This window comes from Palaemon carinicauda, chromosome 21 (genome assembly GCF_036898095.1).
Source record: "Palaemon carinicauda isolate YSFRI2023 chromosome 21, ASM3689809v2, whole genome shotgun sequence".
In the NCBI taxonomy this organism is placed as follows: domain Eukaryota; kingdom Metazoa; phylum Arthropoda; class Malacostraca; order Decapoda; family Palaemonidae; genus Palaemon; species Palaemon carinicauda.
Window position 1 is genome coordinate 100,249,031 of NC_090745.1, and position 17,246 is coordinate 100,266,276.

Below are 17,246 nucleotides of genomic sequence, written 5' to 3' on the forward strand. Positions count from 1 at the left end.
ATCCCCTTGAAATAATTCAACATTTCATTGATGGGCTGCTAATGAGAAAGAACTTGTCTGGCTGTCCTTGCTAGACAATAAATAGTATCTTTTTATAATAATTTTAATGGCAAGTCGATATGCACAATATGGATATTGTATATACTGTAGGAAACAAACTAATTATTAACTTTCCTCCCGGACCAGTACTCGCATTATGAAGGTAGAAGTGGTATCCCTGTTCTAATGATCATTATGATTATATAGGTATGTTTAGTGCTGTAGCCCTGTTTAGCTAATAAAATCAATAGTTTGTCTTGCTTTTTCCAGCAGATATTAAAGAGATATTGATGAGCTATATAAAATAACAATCTTTATAGACTATATCTTTGATTATAGGAAAATACAAAATCCACTTTTGGTAAGTGTTAACTGTAGATTAGGGGGAAATGGCTTGACTTATCTAGAATACCTGAAGTAATGTCTGAAATAGGCATTAGACATCTCTCTTAATTACCTGGCAATGTAATAAATTTTGTAAGACTTAGTCTCACAGAAACTAAAGTGGCCTGGTGGTTCACGTGCAAAGTGAAGGCTGACGTTAGTCCGACCTGCTACCCTGCTGGGGGAGGAAGAATGGGGTAGTAGGATAGTAGCTTTGCCCGTCTCCAACCATTTACCCGACTCAATCATTTACATGAGATGGTGTTAGGCCTTAAGGAGATTTAGGTGTTTGGGTCACTTGTCTGCTTTTGGGGGAACTGTGTGTGTTGTAATGTAATTAATTGTTGTAAGAGACTGGAGGATGGTTTGCAAGTTTAATTAAATACAATAAAGTTCATTGAAATATCTGAAGGTTATTGTGGAATTCCTGCAATTCTGGTTTTCAAAAGGCATCTGATGATATAAATTTATATTCAATGTTTGTCATTTAAATATTTTTATTGAAACTTAGTTGATTTATAAAAATTAGTACACATTTTTTTTATCTGAATAGGCTAAGCCTGTGAGTGATACTTTAGTTATTATGCTTAAGAAATTGTGTAATTATCTAGTTGTTTGTTGTAGAATATGCCTAAATTCGGCTTTGTCATGATTGCACAAGTTCAAGTAACAAGTTTTTAATCAAATTTGGTATCGGTGTAATACCGGTGAAAAGTAAAATTTAGTCAAATGTGCGGAAACAAGAAGGCACCATATCAAATAATAAAGATGAATATAGAATTGTCGAAAATTGGTCATGATAAAGAAATTAAAACTAATTTTAAGGGGAAGCTATTACTCTTGATTGAACTAAGTTTATAGTTAAAAGAAAAAAGAATTGGCCATTGCTCTTCATTCAATAAAGTAACTCTGCTGGTGAGTCATACTGATTAGTATTAACCAGTTATTTTAGACTGCTCTTATAGGTAATATAGTAAATTTTGTGTAAGAATATTAAGTGGAAAAAACAAATTAATTATATGTAGGCCAGAAGTATGTTACTGTGAAGCTGTAAGTCTTGAATTTGGTTACCAATGAAGCCTGTAAAAATCACTATGGCTAATTTGTTTCGGATAAATAGGAAAAAAACCTGTTTTGAGGGTACACTAGCCGTTTTCATTTTGAGAAAAATCAAATAACCATATAACATATGTATGAACCCAGTAGTTTTGTGGAATTCAGTTTTCCTTTTTTTTTCCTAACATGCTCTGACAATGGCACAAAGTTTTGGTGGTAAAATTGTTTCATGCCATATGCACAAAATATCGAAGAAAAATTGCCTAAGAACAATTAGTTGCAACCATGAGAGAATGTAAGCTAAAATACTCTCACCTGGTAAACCCCCTCCTTACGCAATACCCGGATACTTTGTATTTGGCTCGTTTTCTATGAATGTACTTAGTCTTTACATGTATCAGAGAAAACGGTAATGAATGGTTGAATGGTAAACTATGAGGGATGTAATGACACTCCCGTACTATGAATTCAGCCAAGAAAACCAAAGTTGGTTTGAAATAATACACCTTACTGGGTACTTTCTACCAAGAACAAGTCTCTCCAAATGCTGCAATGCCCGGGGACAAGATATATGCGCACCATCCGTTATTTTACTTACTTAGATTTAACAAGTTAGGTGGAGTTTTGAATAAAAAATAAATGGATACTTAAATTTTATTTTTCCCTAAATAGTAAACTTTTCATTACAGTTTTGTAATGAGCAATACCAAAGGCTTTAAAGCTGTATGTGAAACATTGTATTTCTTTTTCTCCACATTTCTCTATATGCACATGAGATGCCAAAAAGGTTACTTGCATAAGAACCATTTGCTATATAACTTCCTGTATGCACGATATTAAGATTTAAATGGTACTATCACAAAAAACCTATGCAATTTAATTACAATAATGACTTGGAAGGAAATAAAATATTGTATTGCTTTGAGTGGTAAAGGTATCCAATTAAAACGAGACTTTTTTCTTGGTACAATAGCGTACGGTCAAGTTGACAATTATATATATAGTTTAATAGTATATATATATTTCTTTTTACTTGACTAAATACAATTAGACCAATTTAACTTAATATAATAGCAACTTCTACATAAGCTATTGTACTAAGAAACTATCTAATATTAACTGGATACTTTCCCCTTTGAAATTTTATTTCAGATGGTTTATTATGCAATATACATTCAATTAATTCATCTTACAAACAGAAATATGCAGGGATAGCTAGTTCAGCTGTTAAAACAGAGAGGGTCAATAATGGTGAAATATCATGGGAATGAGTCTTAGTGCAATGGTGGGACAAAGAGGAAAGGGGTGAGTTAGTTGTGGTGAGAAAGAGCGCATTGGGGTGGGTTGGTTGTGGTGAGAAAGAGCGCATTGGGGTGGGTTGGTTGTGGTGAGAAAGAGAGCATTGGGGTGGGTTAGTTGTGGTGAGAAAGAGAGCAGAGGGGTGGGTTAGTTGTGGTGAGAGAGAGCAGAGGGGTGGGTTAGTTGTGGTGAGAAAGAGAGCAGAGGGGTGGGTTAGTTGTGGTGAGAAAGAGAGCAGAGGGGTGGGTTAGTTGTGGTGAGAAAGAGAGCAGAGGGGTGGGTTAGTTGTGGTGAGAAAGAGAGCAGAGGGGTGGGATAGTTGTGGTGAGAAAGAGAGCAGAGGGGTGGGATAGTTGTGGTGAGAAAGAGAGCAGAGGGGTGGGATAGTTGTGGTGAGAAAGAGAGCAGAGGGGTGGGATAGTTGTGGTGAGAAAGAGAGCAGAGGGGTGGGATAGTTGTGGTGAGAAAGAGAGCAGAGGGGTGGGATAGTTGTGGTGAGAAAGAGAGCAGAGGGGTGGGTTAGTTGTGATGAGGAAGAGAGCAGAGGGGTGGGTTAGTTGTGATGAGGAAGAGAGCAGAGGGGTGGGTTAGTTGTGATGAGGAGGAGAGCAGAGGGGTGGGTTAGTTGTGATGAAGAGGAGAGCAGAGGGGTGGGTTAGTTGTGATGAGGAGGAGAGCAGAGGGGTGGGTTAGTTGTGATGAGGAGGAGAGCAGAGGGGTGGGTTAGTTGTGATGAGGAGGAGAGCAGAGGGGTGGGTTAGTTGTGATGAGGAGGAGAGCAGAGGGGTGGGTTAGTTGTGATGAGGAGGAGAGCAGAGGGGTGGGTTAGTTGTGATGAGGAGGAGAGCAGAGGGTTGGGTTAGTTGTGATGAGGAGGAGAGCAGAGGGGTGGGTTAGTTGTGATGAGGAGGAGAGCAGAGGGTTGGGTTAGTTGTGATGAGGAGGAGAGCAGAGGGTTGGGTTAGTTGTGATGAGGAGGAGAGCAGAGGGTTGGGTTAGTTGTGATGAGGAGGAGAGCAGAGGGTTGGGTTAGTTGTGATGAGGAGGAGAGCAGAGGGTTGGGTTAGTTGTGATGAGGAGGAGAGCAGAGGGTTGGGTTACTAGTGATGAGGAGGAGAGCAGAGGGGTGGGTAACTTGTGGTGAGAGAGAGAGCAGAGGGGTGGGTTACTTGTGGTGAGAGAAAGAGCAGAGGGCTGGGTTACTTGTGGTGAGAGAAAGAGCAGAGGGCTGGGTTACTTGTGGTGAGAGAGAGAGCAGAGGGGTGGGTTACTTGTGGTGAGAGAAAGAGCAGAGGGGTGGGTTACTTGTGGTGAGAGAAAGAGCAGAAGGGTGGGTCACTTGTGGCGAGAGAAAGAGCAGAGGGGTGGGTCACTTGTGGCGAGAGAAAGAGCAGAGAGGTGGGTCAGCTGTGGAGAGAGAAAGAGCAGAGAGGTGGGTCAGTTGTGGTGAGAGAAAGAGCAGAAGGGTGGTTCAGTTGTGGTGAGAGAGAGAGCAGAAGGTGGTTCAGTTGTGGTGAGAGAGAGAGCAGAAGGGTGGTTCAGTTGTGGTGAGAGAAAGAGCAGAAGGGTGGTTCAGTTGTGGTGAGAGAAAGAGCAGAAGGGTGGTTCAGTTGTGGTGAGAGAAAGAGCAGAGGTTGGTTCAGTTGTGGTGCGAGAAAGATCAGAGAGGTGGGTCAGTTGTGGTGAGAGAAAGATCAGAGAGGTGGGTCAGTTGTGGTGAGAGAAAGATCAGAGGTGGGTCAGTTGTGGTGAGAGAAATAGTAGAGAGGTGGGTCAGTTGTGGTGAGAGAAAGAGTAGAGAGGTGGGTCAGTTGTGGTGAGAGAAAGAGTAGAGAGGTGGGTCAGTTGTGGTGAGAGAAAGAGCAGAGTAACATCAGTTTTGGTAAGAGGAAGAGCAAAGAGGAACAATAGTTTTGGTGAGAGGAAGAGCAAAGAGGAACGTCAGTTGTGTGAGAGGAAGAGCAAAGAGTAACGTCAGTTGTGTGAGAGGAAGAGCAAAGAGTTAACGTCAGTTGTGGTGAGAGAGCAGAGGGGTGGATCAGTTGTGGTGCGAGTAAGAGCAGAGAGGTTGGTTAGTTGTGGTGAGAGAAAGAGCAGATGTAAGTCAGTTGTGGCTAAAAAAAAAAAAAGAGAGAGAGAGAGAGGGGGGGATGATAATGTTCAATCAGGCTGCAAGTAAGGTGGACACGTTGGCGGGCTACGATGAAATCATGGCAAGGTCATATACACAGGACATAAGATGACCTGAAGCTCTTCAAGAACACTTAATGACGACCATGGGAAGGAAGTAGAAGCTAAAGCCTGTCGAAACCTGGTCATGGATAAACCTAGTCTGTTTCTTATTGGAAGCTCTACTCCGGACAGAGTCCAGTTAAGATCTGTGGGGAGAGTGAGAGATTAGGTGGTGAAATACAAAGGAATACAAACAGAAATATGTATCACTCTTAAGCCTTTATTGATCTAGACAAGCTAGCAATGTTCTTGATCCTATTAAGTGGCAAATATATAGAACATTACCTTTCCACAATTATTTAAAATGATAAAAAATGGTCTCATTGCAATTAAATACTGTACTAATATTTCAGCATGAAAAGTTCTGTTATGCAGTTGCGCCCCAAACATACTGTATATGCAACCATTCAAGATGCACTATCACACTGTGAACCACAAGACATTGAGATACAAAAACACTTCTTTGAAAGCGATGGAAGAGGTTTATATTTCTTTACATTACCAGTGATAATAACTTTATGATTTACTACTAATTCAGATATATCCTGAACTTCAATCCTCCTAAGTTCTCAAACTAACTTGTGAACCTCTCTAGGTAAAAAAAAAATTACATACAGTATTGTCATTATAAACACCTTACGAGACGAAAAAGAAAAGATGAGCATATAAAAACAATAACTATACATAAAGGCTAAAGATATCAGATTTGAAGAGATCAAGGTGCTGCTGTAACAGCAAAAAGCTCTTACTTTACATCAAGCACAGCATATGTAAAAATGACAAATTCGTAGGTAATTTGTATTTTTCCTAACTATACAAACCTTAGCTATTTAATACGGGTAATTAATTAAGGCGTAACTGAAATGACGAGCCATTAGAATTTTAACGAGGGTTTACTACCCCACCGCTAGTTAGCGGGGGGTAGGGAGGGTAGCTTGCTACCCCCTCCGCCCTCACACACACCTGTGCTTGAGCTCACTTTGCTTAGAGGTAGGACTTCAAGGGGGATAGGGCTGGCGAGCAAGTTTGATTAAATAGCTAAGGTTTGTATAGTTAGGAAAAATACAAATTACCAACTAATTTGTCATTTGTTCCGTAACTGAAATACAACCCACGCTATTTAATATGGGTGACTCACCCCTTAGGAAGGGTGGCAAGTCCCAGCCAGCACAGGCTTTTGGCTTTGCCCGGGGACTCAGTATCTGAGTGTGTCAGCACTCGACAATAAGGAGTCCCTGCAACTCGCTAGAACCTTGCTGTGCAAGGGCTGCGGCCTACGTAAGCTGTGTGTGAAGGTCTGAAGTGTGACTCGTCCTAGGAAGTTGACCTGTAGTCCTTTAGATGGAAACTTTAGGCTAGGACTCTCCCAATACCACCTCGTCAGGGTATGGGGATGTGACAGTATTAGCTTAATACTAGGAACACAAGGAAAAATGGTTTACCTGCAGTGGTTTGAGGTCAGCTGTGCAGAGAACCCAGGATGCTGCTTTCCCCAAGAGAGGGGAGGATGAAGAAAAGAATAAGGGCCAGACAAACCTTTTCATTCATGCAGACTAAGACTGGGTAACAATGCCCTCAACCTTCTGCTACTTGTCCATTAAGGAGCCTGAGGTTTTAAACCAGCTGTTGTGCAGCCACCACAGGGCCAATAGAGAACGTATCGAGCCTCCTGTGGGTCACGTCTTGCAGGTAGTGGGCTGTGAAGGTTGTCTGAGGCTTCCAAACCCCCCCCCCTTGTAGAACCTGCGTCACTGAACAGTTCTTCTTGAAGGCCAGGGACGTAGCTACACCCCTGACATCATGTGCTCTAGGGCGACGTGACGGAGGAGGATCAGGATTCAGGGAGAGATGGATCACCCTACGAATCCATGCAGAGATGGTATTCTTGGTAACCCTCCTCTTAGTTCTCCCAGTGCTCACAAACAATGCCTGCACTTGGGGACAAACTGCAGCTGTTCTTTTGAGATACAGCCTCGGACTCCTTACTGGACACAGTAGGAGATGGTCTGGGTCATCTGTTACAGAACGAAGACTCGAAATCTGGAAAGAGTCGAACCGATGGTCCGGCACTCCCGGATTCTGAGTCTTGGCAATAAACTCAGGGACGAATCTGAACGTTACCTCCCCCCATCCTCTTGAATGGGCGATGTCATACGAGAGACCATGAAGTTCACCGACTCGCTTGGCCGAGGCCAAAGCTAGTAGGAACACCATCTTCCAAGTTAGGTGGCGATCTGAAGCCTGGCGTAATGGTTCGTAGGGAGGTCTCTTAAGAGACCTGAGAACTCGAACCACGTTCCATGGAGGTGGTCTCACTTCCGACTGAGGGCAGGTAAGTTCATAACTTCGTATGAGTAGGGAAAGTTCCAGCGAGGAAGAAATGTCCACTCCTTTGAGCTTGAAGGCTAGACATAAGGCTGAGCGATAGCCTTTCACTGCTGAGACTGAAAGGCGCATTTCTTCCTGCAAATACACGAAGAACTCCGCTATTGCTGGAATAGTGGCATCGAGTGGAAAGATGCCCCTTCCACGACACCAACCACAGAAAACTCCCCACTTTGCCTGGTAGACTGCTGCGGATGACCTTCGCAGGTGTCCAGACATCCTGTTTGCAACTTGCTGCGAAAATCCTCTCTCAGCGAGGAGATGCTGGATAGTCTCCAGGCGTGAAGTCGAAGCAAAGCTACGGCTTTGTGAAAGATGTTGGCGTGTGGTTGTTTGAGTAGCTCGTGTCGTGGAGGGAGTTCTCTCAGAAGTTCTGTTAGGAGTTGCAGAAGGTCTGGAAACCATTCCGCGTGATGCCATAGCGGAGCTATAAGGGTAACCGAGAGATTGACCGATATTCTGGTCCTGTTGAGCACCCTCCTCATCAGACAGAACGGGGGAAAGGCATATACGTCGATGTTGTCCCATCGTTGTTGGAAGGCATCTTGCCAGAATGCCTTGAGATCCGGGACTGGGGAGCAGTACAGCGGGAGCTGTAGCAAACAGATCCACAGTCGGGGAACCCCACAAAGTCAGGACTTTGTTGGCTACTAGATGATCCAAAGACCACCCGGTACAGTACTCACTATCCGAGACGCTCTGCTCAGACTGTCGGCGAGCACATTTCTCTTGCCTGGAATGAAGCGAGCCGATAGTGGAATCGAGTGGACTTCGGTCCACCTCAGTATCTCTACTGCGAGATGGGATAGCTGCTTTGAAAAGGTACCTCCTTGCTTGTTGATGTAAGCCACTACTGTGGTGTTGTCGCACATCACCACCACAGAGTAACCCGCCAAGTATTGTTGGAACTGTTGAAGGGCCAGGAATACAGCCTTCATTTCTAGCAGATTTATATGGAGGAACTTTTCTGATTCTGACCACAGGCCTGAGGTCCTGTGATGTAGATCGTGGGCCCCCCACCCTTTCTTTGAGGCGTCCGAAAACAGCATCAAATCCGGGGGGAGGACGAGAAGATCCACTCCCCTTCGTAGGTTCTCGTCTGTCACCCACCACTGAAGGTCCGTCTGTTCCGCAGAACCCATAGGGATCATGACGTCCGGGGAATCCTGACCCTGATTCCACCGAGACTTGAGTCGCCATTGGAGAGATCTCATTCTAAGGCGACCGTTGGGAACTAGACGAGCCAAGGATGAGAGGTGACCGAGGAGACGTAGCCACGATTGGGCTGGAAGCTCTTCTCGTCTGAGGAAAGGACTCGCGACTCTCCTCAGCCTTGCTTTCCTGTCGTCTGATGGGAAGGCTTTGTGGAGATTGGTGTCTATGATCATGCCTAGATATACCAGTCTTTGAGTGGGAAGCAGAGAAGACTTCTCGAGATTTACCATGATCCCCAGATCTTGGCAAAGTCCCAGAAGTTTGTCTTGGTGTCGAAGAAGGGAAGACTCCGAGTCTGCTAGGATCAGCCAGTCGTCCAGATAACGGAGGAGACGGATGCCGATCCTGTGTGTCCACGATGATATTAGGGTGAACACTAGTGAAAACCTGTGGTGCTGTGGAGAGACCGAAACACATCAATCTTAAGTACTTCCTTGAAGACGGATGGACTGGGATCTGGAAGTACGCGTCCTTCAGGTCCAGTGTACACATGAAGTCTTGCGGTCTCACTGCAAGTCTGACCGTGTCTGAGGTCTCCATGCTGAACGGGGTCTGCTTGACAAACCTGTTCAGACCTGAGAAGTCGATGACTGGTCTCCAGTCTCCAAACGCCTTCTTTACAAGAAAGAGTCGACCGAAGAAGCCTGGGGACCCGTCGGCGACATCTTGGGGAGCGCCCTTCTTCAACATGGTCTCGACTTCTGCCCGAAGAGCTTGCCCACTTGCCGATCCCATGGCAAGGAAGCTCAACGACACTGGATTCGCTGTCAGGGGAGGTAGAGATGTTGTGAACAGGACGCGATATCCTTGCCTGATTACGGAAATCGTCCAGGAATCTGTCCCGAGTTGCTGCCACCTGTTTGCGCAACTTTGTAGGCATCCCCCCACTGGTGGACATGCAGGGGGACTGCCAATCCTAGCGTTTGCGGCCTCGGCCGCTCCCTCTAGGATTCTTTCCTCCCCTGGAGGACTTTTTGCCTTTCTTGTCCTTGACAGGAAAGGGCTTAGACACCGTTGTCTTCGCTGTAGCTGTCGGTTTCGTGGTCTTGGTAGGACGTGATTGCTGGGTTGCTGGAGGTTTATAGGGCTTCGATGTTAAAGCTCTATGTAGGAGAGAGTCCTGGTTGGACTTCCTCCACCTCTCAGCCGCCTGCTCCACGTCCTTAGGCTCGAACAAGTTCTTCCCCATGATGGAAGAATGTTTGAGCCTGCTGATCTCGGTACTGGGGACCTTTTGGTGGAATCTCTCAGACACCGCATCTCGACATTTCAAGATGGTATTAGCCCACAAGTTCGAGACTTGGTGGGCTAGAAACTCGATTGTACGAGTGCCTGAGAGTAAAAAGGTCTCCATGGCCTTCCTGGTACTCTCTTTGGACAAGTCCTCTGATCGTAACAGGATGCTCAGAGACCCTAGCCAGATGTCCAGCCACAAACTGGACTGCATGGCACACTTCGCCACCTTCTCCTGGCTAAGGATCTCCGTTGCCGAGAACGAGAACTTGCCGGTTGGAGAGTCCCTCTAAAGGGACTCCCCTGGTAAGCTCTTCCAAAGAGTGGTGTGGGGGAAGAGCTAAACAAGTCTCCTCCATGATGTCAAAGTACCTCCTCTGATGGACACTAGGAGGAGGGAGGAGTTTGTTGCCGGCGCTGGATTGGCTGGAGGAGGCAAGCTCGGAGAGCTGGCCTTCGACCTTGTCTCTGGCACTCTCAACCCCTTGAGACCAGGGCAAAGCCGCGCTGACCTATGAGGGTTTTTGAGTACCAAAGACTCGGTCCAAGACCGTGTCCTTGCCCTCACGAGGGGGAATCTCTGGATCCGCAAACCCATTGAGATTCCTCATAAGGGTCAGAACCTGCCAGAATGCATGCTCTGATTCCTGCAGCTCCCCTCCTGAAGGGCTAGCAGCGAAGTCTCCTGTCCCCAAAGGCTCTTCTTGGGGGGACTCGTGGACATTCTCTGAGGGCTTGGCTGGCTCCAGTCTAATCCTTGAGGATGACTTAGGCAAAGTCTTAAGAGTTCTTCGACTCCCTCCTGGGAGGGATGCAGGACTCCAACAGTGATGGTTGGAGGCTCTTTTCCACCCCTACCCGAGAAGACTTCCCGGCGCGAGGTGGGGTTTCCCTCATTGGTGCGATGGGGGCAACGCCTCACCTCGCGTGACTCCATTGAGGACGGGAAATCTTCGTTCAAAGGGGAGGGAGTGAGTCTGGGGGGGGGGGTGAGGAGGCCTTCCTCAAAGACTTCCAAGGAGTCGGCTTTGCCCTTAGGGAAGTTATCACGTCAGATACTCCTCTCTTCCTCTTCAGGGAAGTAGAAGCTGCCTGTGATTTGTAGCCCAGCTCAGAGAGAACAGGCTTAAAAGCCTGCATGACCGCTCTGACCAGGGACCCAAACCAAGGCTGCTGACTGACAGCAAAACTCCCTCTGGAGGGAAGGGGATCGTTCTATCCCTAGGAGTTACCAAAGGAGGGTTTGCCTGAAAAGAAGGAGAAAAGTCCTTGGACCTATCCGGAATTCTCCCTCCCACCGGTGAACGCGCTGTTCTGCGCTTGGGGGGGAGGGACGACGACGACGCGACGATGACGACCTAGCCGCGCGTTGTCCTGCAGCCTAACGCGTGGGATCGCGCTGGCGCTCGCGCAATGTGATTTGCCTTGGGTCGTGCACGGGCGAGCAATGGCGCGGGCTGGAGATGGCAGAGGGCGCGCAGAAGGCTGAATAAGCGCTCGTGCACGCGAAGGCCATTATTTGCGCACGCGAAGGCGTTTATTTGCGCGCGCGCGGGCACGCAGGGTCTGGCCGAAGAGCCCGTGCGGGCGATAACGTTGGGCGCGCGCTGGAGATATATCCCTTGTGCGCGGGCGCGCACGAGAGCGCACATCTGGCTGTGGTGATGGCCGTGGGCGCGCGTGTGCAACCTCGTGGCGCGCAGGCGGGATCCGATGGCGTGTCGGCGATCGATGGCGTGTTGGTGAGCGCTGGCGAGCAGGGGAAGAGGTTACCTTCCCCATTGCGCCCAGATCAGAAGATCGTGGGCGCGCAGGAGAGCGCTGGCACGTAGGCGAGCAGGAGAACGGGGGCGTGCATGGCAGGCAGCAGGATGAGGGCGCGCTAGCGATCAGGAGAGTGATGGCGCGGAGGTGAGGGCTGGTGCGCTATAACAGGAACATCTGCAGGCGAGCGCTTGTGCGCGAGATCGTTGGCACGCAAGGGAGACCTGGCACGTAAAGGACTTGTGCACAAATTTGTGCGAAAGTCCTTGATGCCCCGAAGGGACTGTTGCCCATTTTACAACGGGATGAGTTGACGCCCACAGCGCGTCAGCAGCCAGAAACGGCGATGGCAGGTTAGCAGGTCTGGCGGGTGGAAGGTCGGCGTGTCCTTTGTAAGGATGACCTTCCACCGAAGGAGATCGCAAATTATCCGCAGAAAGGTCCAGGGATGTAGCTTCTAGAGTCTGAGAACGACGGCGAGGTTCCTCTGCGGCGGACTGCGGAGATGATGAACCGAAGAGACGCCTCCTACCACCCTTGTGAGGTGAAGGAAGGCCTCTACGGCGAAGAGAAAGGCGGGCTTTACGCCTTATACGCCCTCTGGGGGCCGTGGGGTTAGCGGGCTGACCATCAGCAGTCCTCCGAAGAGGAGTCTGTGAGTGAACTCCCCCGAGGGGGAGAATCACCAGCAGGAGAGACCGTTGGACTTAGTTCCTCCCTCGAAGGATGTTCGGAGCGGGGAACTAAGCCTTCAGCTACATCGGGAACATCAGGAGCAGAGGTTTGATACAACTCATCGGAAGCCTTTGCCACAACAACGTCGACGATAGACAGAGGATCAACCTCTGCTAAAGTCGGCAATTGTTTGACAGCTGCCCCCAACCTGATCATGTAAAATAAGGCTTCCTTGGAGGGCGAACCCTCAAGCCCCAAGGAAGCCCAAAGCTGAAACAAATCATTATTAAATACAGGTACATTAAAATCCTCCCCCGGGGGAGGAGGAGGAGCTGCCTCCCTATGGGAGGCAACTCCCTCTCCCAAACCCCGAGATTGGTCAACAGAACTACGGCCAAAGCTACCACTCGACAGTTTCTCGGAAGAAACCGATCGAGTGGGAGCTTCGGAGGTGGTTTGGGCCATGGAAGAAGAGCCCTTGGGATTTTCTCCTTTCAAAGAAACCTTCAAAGGAGAAATATCCCATCTGGACTACTACTTCCGGCGCCGAGAAAACCTCTCCCAATGGGAGGTAGACCACTCCCTACACTCACCACACACATTATTCCTATCACACCGCTGGCCCCTACAGTAAGGACACAAGGTGTGGGGGTCCATTTCGACCGCCGACATATGCGTGCCACAAGGGCGGTCAGGTAATCAAGGACACTTACGCATCACAGAGGCCAACTTCACACACACACTGTCAAAGGAAAAGCAAAAAGATTAGCAATGGCTGTCAAAGAAGGCGAGGGTGACAGTGGACACGTCCGACTACCACCCGAGCCGAGAGCAAAGTGAGCTCAAGCACAGGTGTGTGTGAGGGGGTGGGGTAGCAAGCTACCCTCCCTACCCCCACTAACTAGCGATGGGGTAGTAAACCCTCGTTAAAATTCTAATGGCTCGTCATTTCAGCTACGCCGAAAGTAATTACCCACATTAAATAGCGTGGTTTGTATTTCAGTTACGGCACAACATTTTAAGACCTTTTACGTGATGGCAGGTAATACAGATCTTCGAGTGAAATAAGTTAGTGTAGACTTTAAAAAAAGGTACACAAACTTATTGGATAAGGTACAACAAGGAACTCCCAACAATAAAACTATACCTTACATGCACAAGACCTTGTGCTATACATAAGGAAATATACTCCTACTACTACTACTACTACTACTACTACTACTACTACTACTACTACTACTACTACTACTACTACTAAAAAAAAAAAAAGAAGAGCGGACAGACCATGTGAAAAAGACTTCAATAGGAAAACTCCAATTTTATTCCAAGAAATTAACTTTTTCTTTGTAAGGAAACAAGTTGCTGGGTCCGATAGAACTCTAGAGAAAGCGCTGCATTCGATTGTAAAAGGAGCTGTTGAATGCGGTGGATACATATAGCCTTAATGTAATCGTCATCATAAGCCGAGATTTTGGAGTGTTCAAAAACATAATCAAGTACAAGTGATGATGCTAAGTCTGACCACAGATTACTCTCAGAAGATGGGGAAGCTGAATGGGTTTATGTGGGTACACAAAAAGGAACATGGACAGAGAAGCGAGTGATAATTTCTGAGGGAGAGACAGTAATAGTCATGGAGAGAAGGCACTGATGTTACGTTAGTAATTCATGCTGTAACATTATTAAATATAAGCATAACCACTGCATAAAAAGAATGAGGCAAGAACTTGATTCTCTTAAAAAAGGGCATTTGGGCACACTTCAAAAATTTAGAGAAACTAATGTGGCGAGAAGTTATAGAGGAATATCAACGAAAGGTAGAAGGAAAGAACATGTACAGTATTTGCTTGCATGATACTTGGCATTATGAGTGGATGGCTAAAATGAATCAAGTAACCATGATAAAAGCCAAATAAAACTTAAAAAATGGTCTAGACTAAAGCAACACAATAGCAGTATCTTATATTTCAAAATTAGCCAAGAGACACCACCTTAAAATAGTGAGCCTTACAGGAAGAATTAAGATGCAACAGTCTGTCTGTCTATGAAGATTGCCTTGCCTTATGCAAGAAATGGGCTCTTGCCTTGGCAGCCCGTAAGCAATTGTAACTGTAATTTACTTAATTTACTTTGAAAGAGGGAAAGCAACAGGAATAACACATACGAAAAAGAGAGAGAGAGAGAGAGATTCTGTGGTAGGCTAAATACCTTGAGATCTATATTGATAATACAGTATAAGTACTACAACAATGTTGAACAGAAATTTACTCTTAAATGCCATTACTGGCAACCCATCTAAAGGTGACAAAAATATGACAAACTTATCACAGAGTTTGTATTTTTCCTAACATACAAACCCGAATTCTTTACTATAGGAGATATTCTAGTGCGAGCTGGAAAATACGGCAGAAAACCTTAACAAGGTCGTTAACGACCGGGCCGGTAGTTATCCCCCTGATGGGGGTGGGGGACTGCCGGCCGGTAACTACAGAGTACCTTCAATCGGATTCTAGCTAGGACTATATTAGGGGGCGGTGACGGAGGGAAGATTTGAGTAAAGAATTCGGTTTTGTATGTTAGGAAAAATACAAACTCTGTTTTAAGTTTGACATTTGTTCCTACACTAAATACAAACCCTCATTCTTTACTATAGGCGACTCAGTCTTGAGGTCAGGGTGGACGAAGGGTTCTCTATTCCTAGAGAAGATAGTCCTCAGACTAGACTCTATTAATGAACAATCTGCCATTAACTTTCTCTGTAGATCCCCAAATCCAGCATGACTGAAGGTTTGTAAATACGTAGAAACCAAAGTTTCAGCATAAATAGGGTCGGGAGCGATACCAGGACCCTTTCATACCAAGGGTTCCCCTGACCTTAAAAAGGGGAACCCTCGTGACTACGAGTATAACTTATACCCTGTGATAGGAGTCGGATGAGTTTCATACCTAATTTCCATTGATGAGTCCAGCAGAAACTGGTCACAGACTAGGATACCCAGATGGGAGGAAGAAGAAAGAGCAGAAGGTAGATGGATGTTCTTCTAAAACCTAATGTAACTCAGAATCCTCGATCAATGGCTACTGTCCCCTGAAAGGACGTAAAGGTAGTTACAGCACCTGCTGACCTGCCACAATAGGTCCTATAGAAAAGGTGTTTAAGAGACCTATGTTTCACATCTGATAAATAGTGAGAGGTGAATGTAGATTGGGGCTTCCAGACTCCAGCTCTTAAGACTTGGGAGACTGAGAAATTCTTCTTAAATGCCAGCAAGGCAGCCACTCCCCTAACTTGATGGGCTTTGGGTTGAGCTGCCTCAGTCTCTCCGTGAATGGCTCTCGCAATAACTTTTTTGGGCCAGAAAGAGATGGTGTTGCGAGAGATTTTCTTCTTAACCTTGTTGATACTGAGGAACAGATGACGGAGACGTGGTCTGAAAGGTCTGGTGCGTTTCAGGTATTTCCTTAACGCCCTGACCGGGCACAGTAGCAATTTGTCAGTATCCTGAGTTGCCCTATTGAGGATGAAGGATTCTGGGTTTTGGCCACAAAGCCTGGCACGAAGCTGAGAGAGACTTCCCCCCATCCTCTAGTATGGGTGACTTCGTAGGATAGACCGTGAAGTTCACTAACCCTTTTTGCCGAGGCCAGCGTTACTAGGAAGACTGTCTTAAGGGTAAGGAAGAAATCAGAGGCCCTATTTAAGGGCTCATACGGAGGTCCCTTTAAGGAGCGTAAGACCAGGGACACGTCCCAGGGTGGTGGTCTAATCTCCACTGGGGGGCAAGATCTCTCAAAACCACGAATCAACAAGGAGATCTCTTCTGAGGTGGAAAGGTCTACTCCTCTCAGTCTGCAGATGAGGCTTAAGGCTGAACGATAGCCCTTAATTGCCGAGATTGACAGGAGTTTCTCCTCCCTGAGGTAAACTAGGAAATCTACGACTAAAGGAAGAGAGGGATCGAGTGGAGACACGTCTCGCCCTCTACAACAAGCTGCTGCAAACACACTCCATTTTGCTTGGTAGAGGTTTGTGGAAGATTTGCGCAGGTGCCTGGACATGTGTTCCGCCACTTTTCCTGAAAAGCCTCTGCTTCTGAGGAGAGACTGGACAGCCTCCAGGCGTGAAGTTTCAGGAAGGGAATTCTCCCGTGGGGGATACCACTGTGTGGCTGCGTCAACAGACATGGTTCTGGAGGCAGGAACATCGGCACTTGAACCAGCAGGGAAAGGAGATCTGCGTACCACTCTGCTTGGTCAAGCCGGAGCTATTAGTGTTAGCTTGCAGTCCCGTGAGATCCTGAGTTTGTTGATCACCTTTCTGAGCAGGCAAAAGGGAGGGAAGGCATAGGCGTCCAGGTTGTCCCAGGAGTGTTGGAGGGCGTCCTGGATCGCTGCCTGATGGTCTGGAACTGGGGACCCGTAGCGGGTAAGCTTCGCATTCAGAGGTGTGGCGAACAGATCTATTGTGGGTAAACCCCACAAAGCTATTACTGTCTTCGCTACTCGAGGATCCAAAGACCATTCTCCACTCAGCACTTGGTGATGCCTGCTCAGCTGATCTGCCACGATGTTTCTCCGGCCCGGAATAAACCTGGCTGAAAGCGAAATGTTGTGGCTTTCTGCCCACTGGCAGATCTGGACTGCCAACAGACAGAGGTCTCTTGCCAGAGTACCCCCTTGCTTGTTGATGTACGAGATGGCAGTGGAGTTGTAGCTCATCAGAACCACCTCTCGTCCGTGTAGATCTTCTACAAAGAATTTTAGGCCTTTCCAGGCAGCTAATAATTCTAGGTGGTTTATATGGAGAAACCTCTCTATTGGAGACCAAACTCCTGATGCTACTTTAGGGCCTAGGTGGGAACCCCATCCCCGTAGCGACGCGTCCGAAAAGAGTTTTAACTTCAGACTCGGGTTTTGGAGGGGAATGCCCTTTTGGGTGTTCTCTCTGGTCGACCACCAATGAA

At 46.9% G+C, this 17,246-nt stretch overlaps 1 protein-coding gene across 3 annotated transcripts in view; it reads right to left on the bottom strand.

Moving 5' to 3' along the window:
* Positions 1 to 3,456: 3,456 nt before the first annotated feature.
* The window catches only part of LOC137614724 (uncharacterized), a 115,785-nt gene continuing 101,995 nt past the window's right edge, over positions 3,457 to 17,246 (bottom strand). The window contains exon 3 of one of the 3 annotated variants that reach the window (XR_011039139.1): positions 3,457 to 5,156. The gene's annotated coding sequence lies outside the window, so the exon portion shown is untranslated. The remainder of the gene's footprint in view (positions 5,157 to 17,246) is intronic. The other 2 variants (XM_068344398.1, XR_011039138.1) reach the window with 2 other exon arrangements.